Source organism: Panthera tigris, chromosome C2, assembly GCF_018350195.1.
Source record: "Panthera tigris isolate Pti1 chromosome C2, P.tigris_Pti1_mat1.1, whole genome shotgun sequence".
NCBI lineage: Eukaryota > Metazoa > Chordata > Mammalia > Carnivora > Felidae > Panthera > Panthera tigris.
The window spans coordinates 12,128,964-12,143,697 of record NC_056668.1 but is presented as its reverse complement, the minus strand read 5'-3'; positions in this window follow the sequence as shown (position 1 = coordinate 12,143,697).

Below are 14,734 nucleotides of genomic sequence, written 5' to 3'. Positions count from 1 at the left end.
TTTGATTTTCCGACGCCTAATCCGGAACTTTTTTTTTTCTTTTCCCTGCGGTTGAGGATTGAGTTCGTTGAAAGTGAACACGTCTCTCCCTGCGCGGAATTTGGGACCTCCGGGGCAAGGGCCTTGCCTTGGGCTGGCTGGGGTCCCGGCGCTCAGGCCTCCCGTCCTACCAGGATTTTTTTTTCTTTCGGCTCAGAGGCAGTCGCCCCCCCCCCCCCCCATCCCGCTGGGGGAAGGGGGAATCCTTGGGCTTCAGCTGCAGACCGGCCACTTGGGGCCCCGGGTCCGGACAGAGCGCCGCGGGAGCGTGGGGGCGCGGGATCCGATAACCCTTCTCTCCCTTCCTCGAGCTGTGCATGACCCCACCCAGGCCCCACGTCGGCCTTAAACTGCAAAGTGTTAAGTGCTGGGAACGGCCAGCCTGGAGTGAGACTCTGACCAGCGCGCTTTGGCCTCCATGCTCTTACCCCCCCCCCCCCCCACCAGGGCCACCTCTGTCTTCTTGTGGCCACTGGGATCCTCACAACCCAAAGTTGCGATACAAACTTAGGTCTTGGGTAAAAAAATTAATAAATAAAGAGATTCTGGGTAAAAAGGAAAAAGCTTCAGCCTTCCTGGTCAAGGAGGGTAAACCACTTTGCAGTGTCTCAGCCTGCGGGGCTTCAGGGAGAACGCGCCCCCAGGAGAGCAGCGACTGGTGCAGACGCAGTGGGTTCCCTGGCCCGGGGCCCTCTTGCCTACAACGTCTTTGGTGGCCTTTGGCGGAAGGTCCCTGTACCTGGGACACCTGGGGGTGGAGAAGGTTTCCCTGGTTGTAGCCTCATTTTTCGAGGTCCCTGATCCCGACCCATGCCGACTCTCCCTGCCCAGGACTGAGGGTGGGTCCATCCCCCAGCTTGGGGACAGGTGCTTTTGGTGCATGGAGCTGCTGGCCTGAACCGCAGGCGGCTAGGGGTCCGGTGCAGGAGGACTCCTTTCAGCTCTGCTTTTCCCCGGAGCCTGAGAGGAGGCAGAGCAGCTGGGGAGGAAGAAAAAGGGGGACAGGGCCCCCCCCCCCCCCGAGAATCCAGGAAGAGAGTAGGGCCGGTTTTAGTAGCTTTTATTTGCAAATCCTGTTTGAAATAAAATTTAAGAATTCAAAACTGGGTCTGGCTCCAGCGGGGGTCGTGGGGGCTGGGGGTGGGGAGAGGATTGGCTGGGACTCTGATGGTGGGGACCTGAGAACCCAGCTCCACTGGGGCTGGGTGGGGGCTGCGTTGCAGCAGCGGCTTCCTTCACCAAGCCTAAGCCTTGGAGGGTACCCGTGCCTGTGCCTGGTGTACGTGGTGGATGTAGAGAGGCACGTAATAGGAAAGGAAATAAATCAAGTCTCTCCCCCCCCCCCCGCCCCAGACCCAAGTTCGCCCAGCCAGGGCTAGCCCTGGGCCCCCCAGGAAGGAGGGGTTGGATCCCTGCCCTTTCCGGAGTCACCCCGCCTAAACTGCGCGCCCCGTCAGGGATCCCGGTCGCCACGGTCACCACGTGTGAGAGAGGAGCATCCTCAGACACTGCAGAGGTGCACACAGGTGAACTAGAGTGGATATTGCTGCCCAGGGCAGGTGGCTTCTGGAGGGAGGGTGGCCCTGGACTGGCGGGGACCTGGGTGGGGGGGGACTCCGGATGGTGCCTGGGCTTCCGAGTAGCGCTGGAGAAGATATTATGAAAACCCTCAGACTTCCAAGGGCCCTTCATTGGGGAGGACCCCCTCCCCTCCCCAGTGAGAGAGGGGAAGGGAAAAGGAGGTAGGGTAACAGTCCTGGCCTGGCCTGGTCCGCTGAGCTCTGTCCCAGCCGGTCTCCTCTCTGGCAGCATTAGCCCAGAGGTTCCCTCCTGCACTGAACCACAGCTCAGCTTCCCCACCCTCCACGTGGCCCCCTGGTTTCCCAGCTCTCAGCCGCAGAGCCAGGGACTTCTGTCTCCAGACCCCAAGGTCTCTGAGATAATCCCCAGTCGCCCACAAGAGCTCAACTTGAGGTTAAGGGACAGAGTCCCCTCCAAAGTCTCTATGCTCCAGGGCCCTGTCCTCCCTCCTCACTCTACTGGGCAGGAGTCACAGAAACGATGATTCCCTGGACATACTGTTGGAGGGCTTGCCAAAATTCCTTGGGTGCTGCTGGCTGTCTGTCTGGGGGCACCCAGAGAGTTGAAGCTCTACATTCTTGGGACAGCAAGCTGAGGGACAAAGCATTCCCTCAGATTAATGTTCCTCTCGGTCTGGAAAGGTGTTGCTGAGACCCAAGGTGCCATGCCCAAAAAAGATGGCTATAGGAAGACCTAAGCACCGGGGACACCCATGGCAGTCCGGGGGCGGAGGACAGCCCAGCATGTAGGACCTCTCCTTTCATTCCCAGACTGGAACCAATGAAGGCCAGATGCTCTGGGGCCAGCGCATTGGATTTTAAAGCCCCTTAGACGCTCTAAGTGCGGAAGAATTGTCTGTCTGCTTCCCTTTGAGGCAGAATTGACCGCCTGAACTCCTTCCATTACGTGAACACCTTGTGCCTCCCCCCTCCCCAAGTTCATCTAAAGCAAAGGATCCTCTATACCCGCCCACCTCTCATTGTAAGTCCCTCTTTTAGTACAGACTTTGGGCCACTTTCTGTTTCCCAGTGGCTCCCAGTACTAGTAGGGATTCGGAACGGGGAGGGATCTTTGACAGGGGCCCTACACCAAGGGTCTCAAGACCCCTGGCTGGTGACAGACCGTCCCGGCCTGATGGTTCTTAGGATAAATGGTTGCTTCATTGAATCCCACCCTGGCTAGGGAGAAGGACCTTTGGAACAGCGAAGGTTGGCATACTTCTCCTTGGTTTGGAGGCTGCAGGCAGCCCATGGGCTAGATCCCGGGGCTAACCTCCCTGCTCCCTGTCAGAGCGAGGGGTCTGCCCCCCCCAACCCCCGTCCCCGGCAGGACAGAGATGGAGACCTAAGGGGCGGGGACATGGGGGGCCAGATCTCTAAGGATTCCCCGGAGCTCTCATCCCTAATCCCCATCTCTCTCTTAGGGACCACCTCATTGCAACAGGACCTCGAGGTCGGTCCCAGGTTCATGGGAGGAGGGGCCTCTGCATTGAGGAGCACATGTGGCCTATCTGGGAGCAAGGAGGCTGCACCAGGGGTCTCTGGGGAGTTGAGGATAGTAACGACAGGCAGAGGAGGCTGGAAGAGGGGACGCCAATGGGTATCACAGGTTCTTTGGTACAGAGCACCGTGCTGAGAGCTGTAGTGTGCTATTAATTCATTCAATTCTCACCATAGCCCTTCGGCCATGGTGTTATTGTCACTACATTTCACAGGTGAGGAGACTGAGGCTCAGGGAGGGTGTGAATCGCTCAGGAGCGTAGCCGGTGAATGCAGGCGGCAAAGTTGGACTCTGCCGGGCTCCAGAGCCCACGTTTCAGAGCTCATCTCACCCATCCCCTTCCCCCCCCCACCTCCCCCCCGCATTAAGGCCCCAGACTCTCTTAGACGCTGCTTGGGAAACCCTCGCAGCTCCCGACCCCACTCCCCCCACCCCCCACACACGCCCCCGCTCTCTTGGGTGACGCTCCCAATGCTCCCTCTTTGTGCCTGGACCCATCTGTCCCTGATGCCCCCATCTGGGAGGCTGGTGATGGCAAAGCCTTCGATAATTAGCGGGCTGGGGTGGGCGCGGGGCGCCGGCGGAGGAAGGGCCAGAGCAGGTGAGCTGAGCGGTCCCTGTCTGAGGGCGGCGCCCAGCAGCCCCGACAGTAACTGTGCTTTGTGCCCACACAGCTGCCGAAGCCCTGACCCAGTGGTGCAGTCCACACCCCGTGCCGTTTTTTCGGAAACGAGTCGCAAACTGGAATGCCCGCTGGCACTGGCGTGCGGCTTCTAGGTCTCAATGTCCCCTATCAGTACAGGATTCCCAGGGAAACACCTGCGTAGTCCCGCTGCCCGACATCCCCAGGTGGTGGTGGCAGCCGAGGGGAACTGGGGCGCTCTCCTCCCGGGGGACTTCGAGTACCCTTTGACCACACGCCGAGGGCCCCACAGACAAGCATGTGGGCCACGTTGGCCCGAGGGCTCCCAGTTTGCAACCCCTGAACGGTAGCGCAGTTAACACGGCCCAGCCGGGCGCTGGGTTTGGAGGCTGCGTCTTTATTTGGGGTCCTCAGAACCGTGCACCGGCGCCCCCGGATCTCGCGTGGGCAAAATGGGTAGGCGCAGACGGGTGGCCCGGTCCCCGCGGGACGCGCACCCCCGGCCTCCGCAGGCCCGCCCCGCCCCGCCCTCCGGGTGCCCCAGCCAGGCCCACACCGCCGGGCTTGAAGTGGCTGCCTTGGACCGCGCGCGCGCTCGGTGGCTTTCGTTTGGGACCTTTGCTTCCCAGGCAGCCCCAGCGCCTCTGGGCCCATTGGTTGTTGCCGGGGTCGACCCCTACGCCCCCACCCCAGAAGGGAGGCAGCCCCATGGAGGAGGAGGCGCCTAAGATCGCTTGGGGGCTGAACAGCGTCCGACCTGAGGAAGCTTCCGGGCCCCCAACATGGGCGGGCTCAGGCACCCGCGTCCATCACGAGTCTCCGCTTGCAGGCTCATGCCCGCGAGTTCGCTCTCACTGATCCTCGGTCCTCCTAAACCCGTGAGGCTGGAACTTTGCAGCAGCGGCTGGGAGCCCTCTGGCCCTGCTGAGCTCTGGATGCTGGATGAACCAGACAGACCCAGGGGAGCGCTGTTTACCTCTTCCCTCCCTGATTGACCTGAGAACCGAAATGCATCCCTGTCCAGGTGCTTCTTGGCGTCCTAGGACGCGCCAACCTCCCTTCCCTCCAAGCCCAGCTCGGTCCTCTGAACCCTGGGCCCTCAAGGCCCGAGTCCTGGAGCCCAGGGCAAGGGCCAAGCAGAAACCCACCTAGGGGCCATGAGCGGGACCTTGCGCCATTGGCTCATTTTCAAATCTTCTTGGCCTAGAAGGTGTCTTGTGGGGCAGGGCTCGATTGGCCTCTCAGAAGCCGAGGGGGAGCTCTCTGAGCCGGTTTCCTCTTCCGTAGAGCCAACCAGGCCGTGTGATCACCAAAGGGCCTTGGCAGCCCAGGGGCTAAGTCAGGTGCAGAGCCCTCTGGGTCCCCTGATCCATCTCCCAGCAGAGGCTCTGGGAATCTCTGGCCCACAGGGACTGTGCCACGAGTGAAGACAAGTCCTCTGGGTGTTCTGTGTGTGCGCACCGACGGAATTGACAACTTCTCTTCAATGAAGTGTAGAAATGTTCTGGAAGTGTCTGCCGTCCTTGATTGTGAGGCTTCCCCAAGGTAGATTGGAGGCCTTTGTATCTAGATGTGCCTGCTGGATGTGAACCTCTGAACAACGGGACTCAATGGAGGACGCAGGGAAGGAAGAGGTTTCCGGAGTGATGGGGACTGAGACAGGAGTGTAAACCCCCCGGGAATCATGCACTGATGGGGGGGGGGGCATTGAGACCTAGAGACTGATGGGGCATTTTTGTTGTGCCAACCCCCCCCCCCCCGCCACATTTGTATTCAGACTTAGGTTACAAGACCTCCCAGAGCCCCTGGTGAATGGAGGCCCTGGGCCCAAGGGCCTGGCCAGGAGGTGGCTGCTGCCTGATCTGGACCCTCAGATGTGAGCTTGGGCCCCCAGGAAGCATCCATGAATATGTAGGTCACGGTGGAGTGGGTTGAGCACTATGAGACCATGACTGAGTAATCGGGTATGTAGTAGTAGGCTACCTTGGCCAGGCTCCACCAGCCGCATGACCTTGAACGAGAGATGGGGGCTTTCCGAGTCTTAGCTTCCTGATCTGCAAAACCGGCATGGTGCCGGTACCATTTTCACAGGGCGTCAGGCTTGAAAAGGAGAACCTGGGCCTGGGGCTGGTACACAGGGCATGCCTGGCTTCTGGGGTGTCCTCTCATTGAACCTTCTGGAATGTCCTAAGAGGTAAGATCCCTGTTAGTCTCTGTCGCATGACTTGGGGCAGGGGGCGGGCAGTGCTGTATGCCTCGGGACCCCAGGAGAGGCCTGGAGTGTCTTTGAGCTCTATATATGGAGTCTGGTTCCCAAGCCTCCTAGGACAGGGGGAGGTCCCCATTCTCGTCCTCAGATGCCAGGGTCTGGTACTCCGTTGGTCCTCACCGAATAGTCTTTGTATAGTGGGAAAGGACCTACCCTCCACGGGGAAACCCGGCGCCAGTCCTTTTAAGGACAGAAGCCAGAATCAGAGAGGAATTAATCGAAGGGAAAGTTGCCCATGAAGCCGAGGCCCCAGCCTCGAAGCCTGCCCCTCCCTCCCCTCCCTCAGAGCCATGTCTGCTGGTCCTTCTCTCCGTGCCCCTCAGGGGTCAGCTGGAAGACAGAGGGTTCTTCCTATTCTGGAAATGCAGCTGGGAGCCACAAGGAGAACAGTGGCGGGGCCTCTTGGGAGTTGGGCTGGGGAGGGGGCCCCAACTCTGAACTCGCTCAGCTGTTGAGGCCAGTGCAGCCAAGGAAGATACTGGGATACCAGTGGCTCAGCCAGGACAGGAAGGAAATGACTTGGTGTAGCCCGGGGTTCCCGCAAAGGACGGGAGCACAGGCACAGAACCAGAGGCTGTTCCACCGCAGTCACCTGGACAACCCCCTCAGCCTGGGGGCCACCCTCTCTGCCTTCTTCCTACATGCCTCTCCCCTCCCCAGCCTGATTAGGGCTCCGTCACCACCCCCCCCCACTAACAGATCTGCTCCTCCCCCCGTGGGGGGGGGGTTTGTGTGTAACCTATTTTGTGTGTAACCTACCAGCTCCTACATGTTCACCTCTTTCTGTTTGCTTTGATTGAGGTGAAATTCACATACATAAAATTAACCACTTTAAAGCCATCGACTCAGTGGCACGCAGAGGGGTGTGCAAATACTGCCTTTATCTAGTTCCAAAACACTTTTGTTACTCCACAGTAACACCCTGTGCCCTTCCTGTCCCAAGCCACCACCACAAATCTTCCGGACGTCTCTGTGGACTGACCTATTCTAGATGCTTCATTTACACAGAATCATACAACATGCGACCTTTTGTGTCTGGTTGCTTTCACTCGGCATGTTCTAAAAATTGTTTTTAGTTTGTGAGAGAGGGAGAGAGACCGAGAGAGACAGAGACAGAGAAACAGAGCATGAACAGGGGAGGGGCAGAGAGAGAGAGGGAGACGCAGAATCCGAAGCAGGCTCCAGGCTCCGAGCGGTCGGCACAGAGCCCGACGTGGGGCTCGAAGTCACGAACTGCGAGATCGTGGCCTGAGCCAAAGTTGGATGCTTAACCCACTGAGCCACCCAGGTGCCCCCACCCAGCAAGTTTTTGAGGTTCATCTATGCTGCAGCACGTGTTAGTACTGTGTTCCTTTTTAAGGCTGAGTAGTATTCCTCTGAATGTATGCACAACATTCTGTTTATCTATTCACCTGTCAATAGTTTCATTCACTTCTGAGTCACTCCTCACATCCTTTCCACAACCTATTGTGGGAAAAAGAGATCTGGGCTAGGAGTTTGATAATCTAGGTCTCTGAGCAGGATGGGTGTTCTAAGGTAAGTGGCTTCACCTTTCTGGGCCCCAATCTACTTATCTGTAAAGTGAAAAGTTTGGCAAGGGCCATTTCAAGTTATAGTTCTCTCTGACTTTTTGCAAGTCCAAAGTGCTCCCTGGCACTCAGAGAAAGGATCCCAACACCTTTTCTGCCAGCCACATCCCTGGGCCGAGGACCCCATTGCAAGTCCTGGGACTTGCACAGTGCCCTCCAGTGGATCCGACTCCCCTCACGTCTTTGCCTTTGGGTCTTAAGAGGCCAAATCTTAATGAGAAGCATGGCAGGGGTACGTAGTGTTTTGTGAGCCATTCCCTTCTTGAGTATCCAGCCAGACTCTCAGCGACTTTGGTTTGGCGATGAAATGACCAACTTACTTGTAGCACATACAGGTCCTCGTAATGACATGGTTAAGAAGCGGACAGTAGGGCACCTGGGTGGTTCAGTCGGTTAAGCATCCAACTTTGGCTCAGGTCGTGATCTCCCAGTTGTGAGTTCGAGCCCCATGTCGGGCTCTGTGCTGACGGCTCATAGCCTGGAACCTGCTTCGGATTCTGTGTCTCCCTCTCTCTCTGCCCCTTCTCCTACTCTCCTTCTCTCTCAAAAACAAATAAACATTTAAAAAATTAAAAAAATAAGAAGTGGACATTGAGCTAGGTCATGAGGTTTCAACTAAGGGAAAGTATACAAGTTGATATCCTAACTCTATTTTCTTGGTCTTTCATTCAGTACACATTTACCACCCTGTTATCCTATCTGCTGCTTTGGGCAGGTTGGAAACATACCGAGAAACAGTATGGAAACATACCGAGAAACAAAAAGCTTACTTTTTGTTTAAAGTAAGCTTCAGGCTCAGTTGAGAGCCTAGCAGGGAGCCCAAAACAGAGTCCAGAGTGAGGCTTGAACTCATGACCCTGAGATCAAGACCAGAGCTGAGATCAAGAATCACACACTGAATCAACTGAGCCACCCAGGCGCCCCCAAAGAAACTGACTTAAGAAATATGCACTTTCAGGGCGCCTGGGTGGTTCCATCGGTTGAGCATCCACTTCGGCTCAGGTCATGATCTCGCGGTTTGTGACTTCGAGCCCGGCGTCGGGCTCTGTGCTGACAGCTCGGAGCCTGGAGCCTGCTTCGGATTCTGGGTCTCCCTCTCTGTCTGCCCCTCCCCTGCTCATGCTCTGTCTCTGTCTCAAAAATAAATAAAACATTAAAAGAAAAGAAAAAAAAAAAGAAATATGCACTTAAAAAAATTTTTTTTTTAATCTTTATTTATGAGAGAGAGACAGAGTGTGAGTGGGTGAGGGGCAGAGAGAGAGGGAGACACAGAATCTGAAGCAGGTTCCAGGCTCCAGGCTGTCAGCACAGAACCCGACGCAGGGCTTGAGCTCACAAACTGCAAGATCATGACCTGAGCTGAAGGCAGATGCTTAACCGACTGAGCCACCCAGGTGCCCCAAGAGATATGCACTTTCATAGAATTGAAGAGCTTTGAGACCTACCCCGATTGAAGGGGGGTGGTCAGCTGATCCTGTCTGAGTGGAATTGAACTTGGAGGTGGGGGAACTTTAATGCAGGGAAGGTACCATTATTTCAAAGATGTTTTACATTTCTGTTTGGAATATGGAAGCTCATTAAATTGAGATAATTGTTTTTACCTCCTTCCTTTTCAATACTCCAAACTTACCCTGGCATTTCCAACCCCCTTGCTCTGCTCATTTTCTTTTTCCCCATACTGTATTATTTACTTATTTATTTCACTGTTTATCGTCTGTCTTTCTCAGTGGAATATAAGCTCCACGAGGCAGAGATCTTTGTTCAACCTGATCGCTGATGTAGAACACTGCCCGGCACATAGTACATACTCAGTAAATACTTATTGCAATGGAATGGGCACAGACGATTATTGCCACCAAGTCCTTTCCTAACGAGCAGGGAAGAGACATGAAGCTTCGCTGGGATTCCCACAGAAGAAAACACTAGCAATATCTGTCCCTGTCAGAGTGCGCTGTTGAATTCTGTCTGCCTTCCTAAAAATGCTTTGCTAGAAACAGCTACGTCATGGTGGCTGGTCTTATATTGGTCCTGGGAGAGGAGTCAAAGAAGGGGTTTTCTGAAATAATTTATCAGATAGGATCAACAAACTTACTAACGCTGGAACATTTTGCAAACTTACTAATGCCGGAACATTCTCTGCTGCTTTCTTCACTTCCTTGGGTGAGCTCTGAGCACAGTTAGGATCCAGACCTTGAGGCGTAAGACTGACCCTTAGCGTTATACAGATTCCTAGTTGGACGATTTGTTCTAATCCTTTGGGAGGCAAACTCCTTGGATTAAAAAAAAATATAAAAAGCACAACCAATACTCAATTTAATGAACCTTTCCGATGGGAGCATCTCCCAAAGAGGAAAAGTATTTTGTGGCAAATTAGCAGCTCCCACAAACCACCACTGTCACGGTCACAAGCAGAATGAGAACACGTTGGAGGGGGAGGGACAGGGGTTGCAACGTTTCAGATCGGACGGCCTGCCTAAACCTTAACATGAAATATCCTAAGGAGGAAAAAAAAAAAACCCTCAGTGGTTGTATTTATTCCGAATGCAAAACTGTCCCCTTTGTTGAGGTCGGCTGAACTAACTCGGCCAGGAGAACAATGTCGAGTCTGCTGGCGGGCCATGTGCTAATGTGCTCATGCATTACAGGCCGCAACAGATGGCTGTGAGAACACTGGGCCGCGCCTGCCTGGGTCAGGACGCAGAGCCCAGTGCTTCCCAGTTCGGCCCAGTTATCAAAACACTGCTTCTCTATGGAGACATGGTGGCTGTCCGGGGGGCGGGGGCGGGGGCGGGCCCTGTCCCTTCTGCACATACAGGGCTTGATGTGAGAGCAGAGGTGTAAAGGAATAATTATTGGGGGGGGGGGTGGGGGACGTTGTTGGTTGGTTGGTTGGTACCATGTCACAGAATTGACAAGTTCTTTTCGTGCGGTTGAAAGTGCGCAAACGGGAGATACACGCTCTGTTGTTCCGACATGTTAGTGCATGGACGTCGCTCACGCTTTTAATCATTGTAAAGTTCTCTCCCCTCCCCTCTGAGGGCCTGTCTTCTGTCTTTCCCCACATCTCAGTGAATCACTGCAGAGAGAAAGTCACCCCGCCCCCAGAGCAAAACAAAACACAAAGAAAACAAAACCCAGCTTTTTGCAACGACCAAGTAAGGCTCCAGAGAAACTCCTCTGGAAACATGTAGCCAAGTGGAATGTACCAGATCTACTCTAACACCCTCCATCCCTGCATTCTCTGCAAATGGGAAGAAAGCCCACACTGGCCACCGCCTTTGCGCTTCTCACTTCCCCCCTGCCCCTTGAAGCAAAGGCCTGGTGAGGTTGGCTGCCGGGAGACGGGACGGGGGGAGTCAGTTACTGTCTGTATGTTTCCTCACCTGCACCGCTGCTCAGGCTCAGGCCACCCACCTCCTCCCCTTGCTTCTGTCCCCGGAGCAAGGACTCACTTGGAACAAGGACTCCTCGGATGACAGTAAGCCCAGGGAGGGCAGCACCTCAGAGATGTCACTCCAGACCCACACAGAGGCAGAGAAGCACAGAGAGAGCCAGAACGGACAGCAGACCTCTATGCTCCGACTCTGAAACAGACAAGGAGGCGAACCCCGGGCCATCTGGTCTTCCAAGTCCCTCTAACTTTCGTGATGTTCAAGGGGAACACCGGGAAGCTGGCGTGTGTCCCACTGTCTCCCCACCAGCTGTGTGTGCTCCTCAGCATTCCTTGGGTTAAAGCCATTGTTGGGGTGAGCGTGATGTCTCCAGAAAGCCCCGTAAAAATGTCCGTTGCCTGGGAGGGAATACAGAGCAAGTCGTTAGCACAGGTCAGTCTGTGAGGTATCATTGACAACACCAGGGAGGATTCCCCAGAGCCTGGAACGTGCGAATTCTCCCGGAAGAAGCCGGAAAAAGAAGGGCCATGAGACTAACAGGGCCAGTGAAATGGGGGCCAGAGGTAAGCTTTGGGGAGGGGCACTGAAGCTTGTATTACGTAGGATATAGGCTAGGTGTAGCGGACTGAAATCCATTTTCTAAAGGAAGGGGAATGAATTTCCACATGAGTGGTGAAGAAAGTATAAATTTTAACTTAACGAAACCAGTAGAGTTTGATAGCCCTTGCCGGTTTGTAGGGTCTCGGACAGTTTACATTCATTACCTTGTTTAAAATGAGAAGCCTGAGACATACACGCCCTCTCCACCCCACGGTGATCTCTGGGCTTGGCCTGCTCACGCGGTGTTACAGGGCAGAGTCCAGAGGTCCGTAAGGGACTCTCTTCACCCCATGAGGGGGACTGGACAGGCTCCCGCCCCCACAGAGCCATTTATTTGTGAACCAACCTGTTCTTAGGGCCCTTGTTCATGCCCAGACTTTGAGAAGCTACCCGCCCCCTGCAATCTTCAAGCCTTCTGCACCCTCGATGGAGAAGGGGTGTGGCCCCAGCCAGACTCAGAATCAGTAGCCTATTTGGAGCTCATTCCGGGACACGTCTTTTTCTTTCAGCCTGAAAGGAGCCTGACCCTGAAACACACCTTTGCTCCTGGTATGTTCAAGAGGAAAAGAAGAAGAAACCCGTGACCCACGTCAGGCACAGAGAATCCAGGGGAATCCAGTCTCCCCAAACCCAAGAGGATAGAAGCGAGGTGCAGACCCTGAACTGTGATGACCAGATGTGTCACACACTCTGAAATTCCTATTTGCCCGGATCACTGGCGACCCTAGAACCTTTCTAGTTCTGCCTAACAAAAATGTTGAATTCAAAAAAAAAAATTTGTTTAAAGCAACCTCTACGCCCAACGTGGAGCACAAACTCACGATCCCAAGAGTCACGTGCTCCACCAATGAGGCAGCCAGGTGCCCCTGCCTACTCAAAATTTAAAATGTGCTTCCTTATGTCCCGATTCACTCTTTGCCCCCTACACATTCATTCCTCTTTCTAGATTTGCCTTTATACGTTTTGTTCCACCTAAGAATCAATTTCCCATCAGCCATCTCTCCGTGCTTCTTGAATTTCCAGGTCAGGGCTCTCTTGGTGTATTAAAATGGGTACTATTGATGGACCACGGCTCCACTGTGCCCTGTTGGGCAAGCTCCCGTCCTGATGGAGTGTCTGGTCAAGCAATAGGAAGGTGCTAGACTTCAGCAACTCTGTCCAGTAGAAATTTCTGCAGTGACGGAAATGTTCTATAGTTACGTTATCCAGTATGGTAGCCACTAGCTGTGTGTGGCCATTGAGCACTTGAAATGTGGCCAGTGTGACTGAGAAAAGGGATTTTAAATTTTATTGAGTTTTAATTTATTTTCATTTAAATAGCTACATGTGGCTAGTGGCTACTGTACTAGAGAGGTTAGGTCTAGAAAGAGGCTGCAGAATGCTCTAGGAGTCCAGGCTTCACCAGGTACATCATCAGATTGTATTTCTGTTGCCTAGACTAATACAATATGGCCAGGCCCCAAATGCAGAGGATTTCCTCAAAGTCAGAAGTATGTCTTTTACCATAAAACATTATTTGCATTGACTCTATTAGCAAGGAAAACCATCATTCCGTGCCACTCAAGATTATTAAACTCTGGAAGGATCGCAGGGCTGGCCATGTTGGCCAATCTGTTATGGACTTTCAAGACAGCCATCTGGCATCACCATGCTTTATTCTTCACCTCCTCCCAAACCCACCTACCACACCCACAACGCTGTTGGCTTTTTCCATCCTCTTCATAAAACTCATTTCCCTCTTCATTTTTAGCCTCCCGCCTAAATCACTAGCACTGATAACTTACGAGTAGTCAAGAAAAGCACATAGTGTTTCCTTTGCTGACACCCTCGTTGCATTGCCTACATTTCTTCCCTCACTAGAATATTTGAAGACTTGGGTTCCAAAGTCTGTTTCAGAAGGTATACCTACCATCAACAAAAACTTTCCCATGGTCTTTGATGACCATCTGGAAAGTTCTTTGTTTTTCCCAGGATCTACCACAGGGAAACACATTCTTTGTGGAGGGGAGACCGACTTCATACAACCTCAACTGGGAAAGTGCTATTGGCTCATTAAAATGGTTAGCTACTCTACTCGGGGTTTCTCAGGGTACTGCTGTTATACTTCAGGCTGGATAATTATTTGTCATGGGGGCTGTCGTGTCCATTGTAGAATGTTTATTACTATCACTGGGCTCTGGGCATGAGATGCCAAGAGCACCCCGCTCCCAGTTGGACAACCAAAAACGCCTCCAGACATCGCCAAATGGTCTCTGGGGGACAAAATTGCCCCCAGTTGGGAACCCCTGTTCTTCCATTTAGCACTCACATTGGGAGCTCAGATAGCAAAGCAGAGAAGGAAAAAGCCACACGAGCCTTTGGATCTGAACCCTTCACTGTGCTAAACCTCTTTCTTATTTAGAATTCCCTATCAGTGACAGACTTTGCCCCCCCGAACCATGAGAAATGAGAAGATTGAAAGGTATGTGACTTGGCTTAGATGTCTCTGGAACATTTTTTGAAACCAAGGAAGGTAGATGCAAACATGTAAGGAGCTTGATTGGTTTGGTTTCCTACATGGGAACTGTTTCCAATGAAAAGACAGCCCACAGGGATATGACTCAGCAAGTATAGACTGAATTTAGTGAAATTTCAAGAAGAAATGTTCACATTGATTGGGCTCTGAGCATGTGCCAGGCTCATGAACAATTTCCAGCTGTACTGATTCTAGGACTCTTCTTACGTCTGTTTTACTGCTGAGGAAACAGAAGCCCAGAGATCATGCAGACGTGGGATTTAAGATCCCAGACTTACAGAGATGATGCTGTACTGGCATAGTGAGAAGTATACATGTTCCCGCTATATTTTCTGTTACTTAAAAATACTGATTTTTAAGTCGACTTTTCACTTTGAAATAATTTCAGATTCACAGGAAAGCTGCCACGATGGGGCAGAGAGTTACTACGTGCCCTTCACCCCGCTTCCTTGGATGTTAATATCTTACAGTCCCTTGGAGCATTTGGCACAAGTAAGAAATTAACGTTGCTACACATATTAACAGAGCCACAGCTTCTGTCTGGGTTTCTTCCGCTTTTCCACTAATGTCCTCTGTCTGTTCCAAGGAGTGGAGGGTCTCCAATCC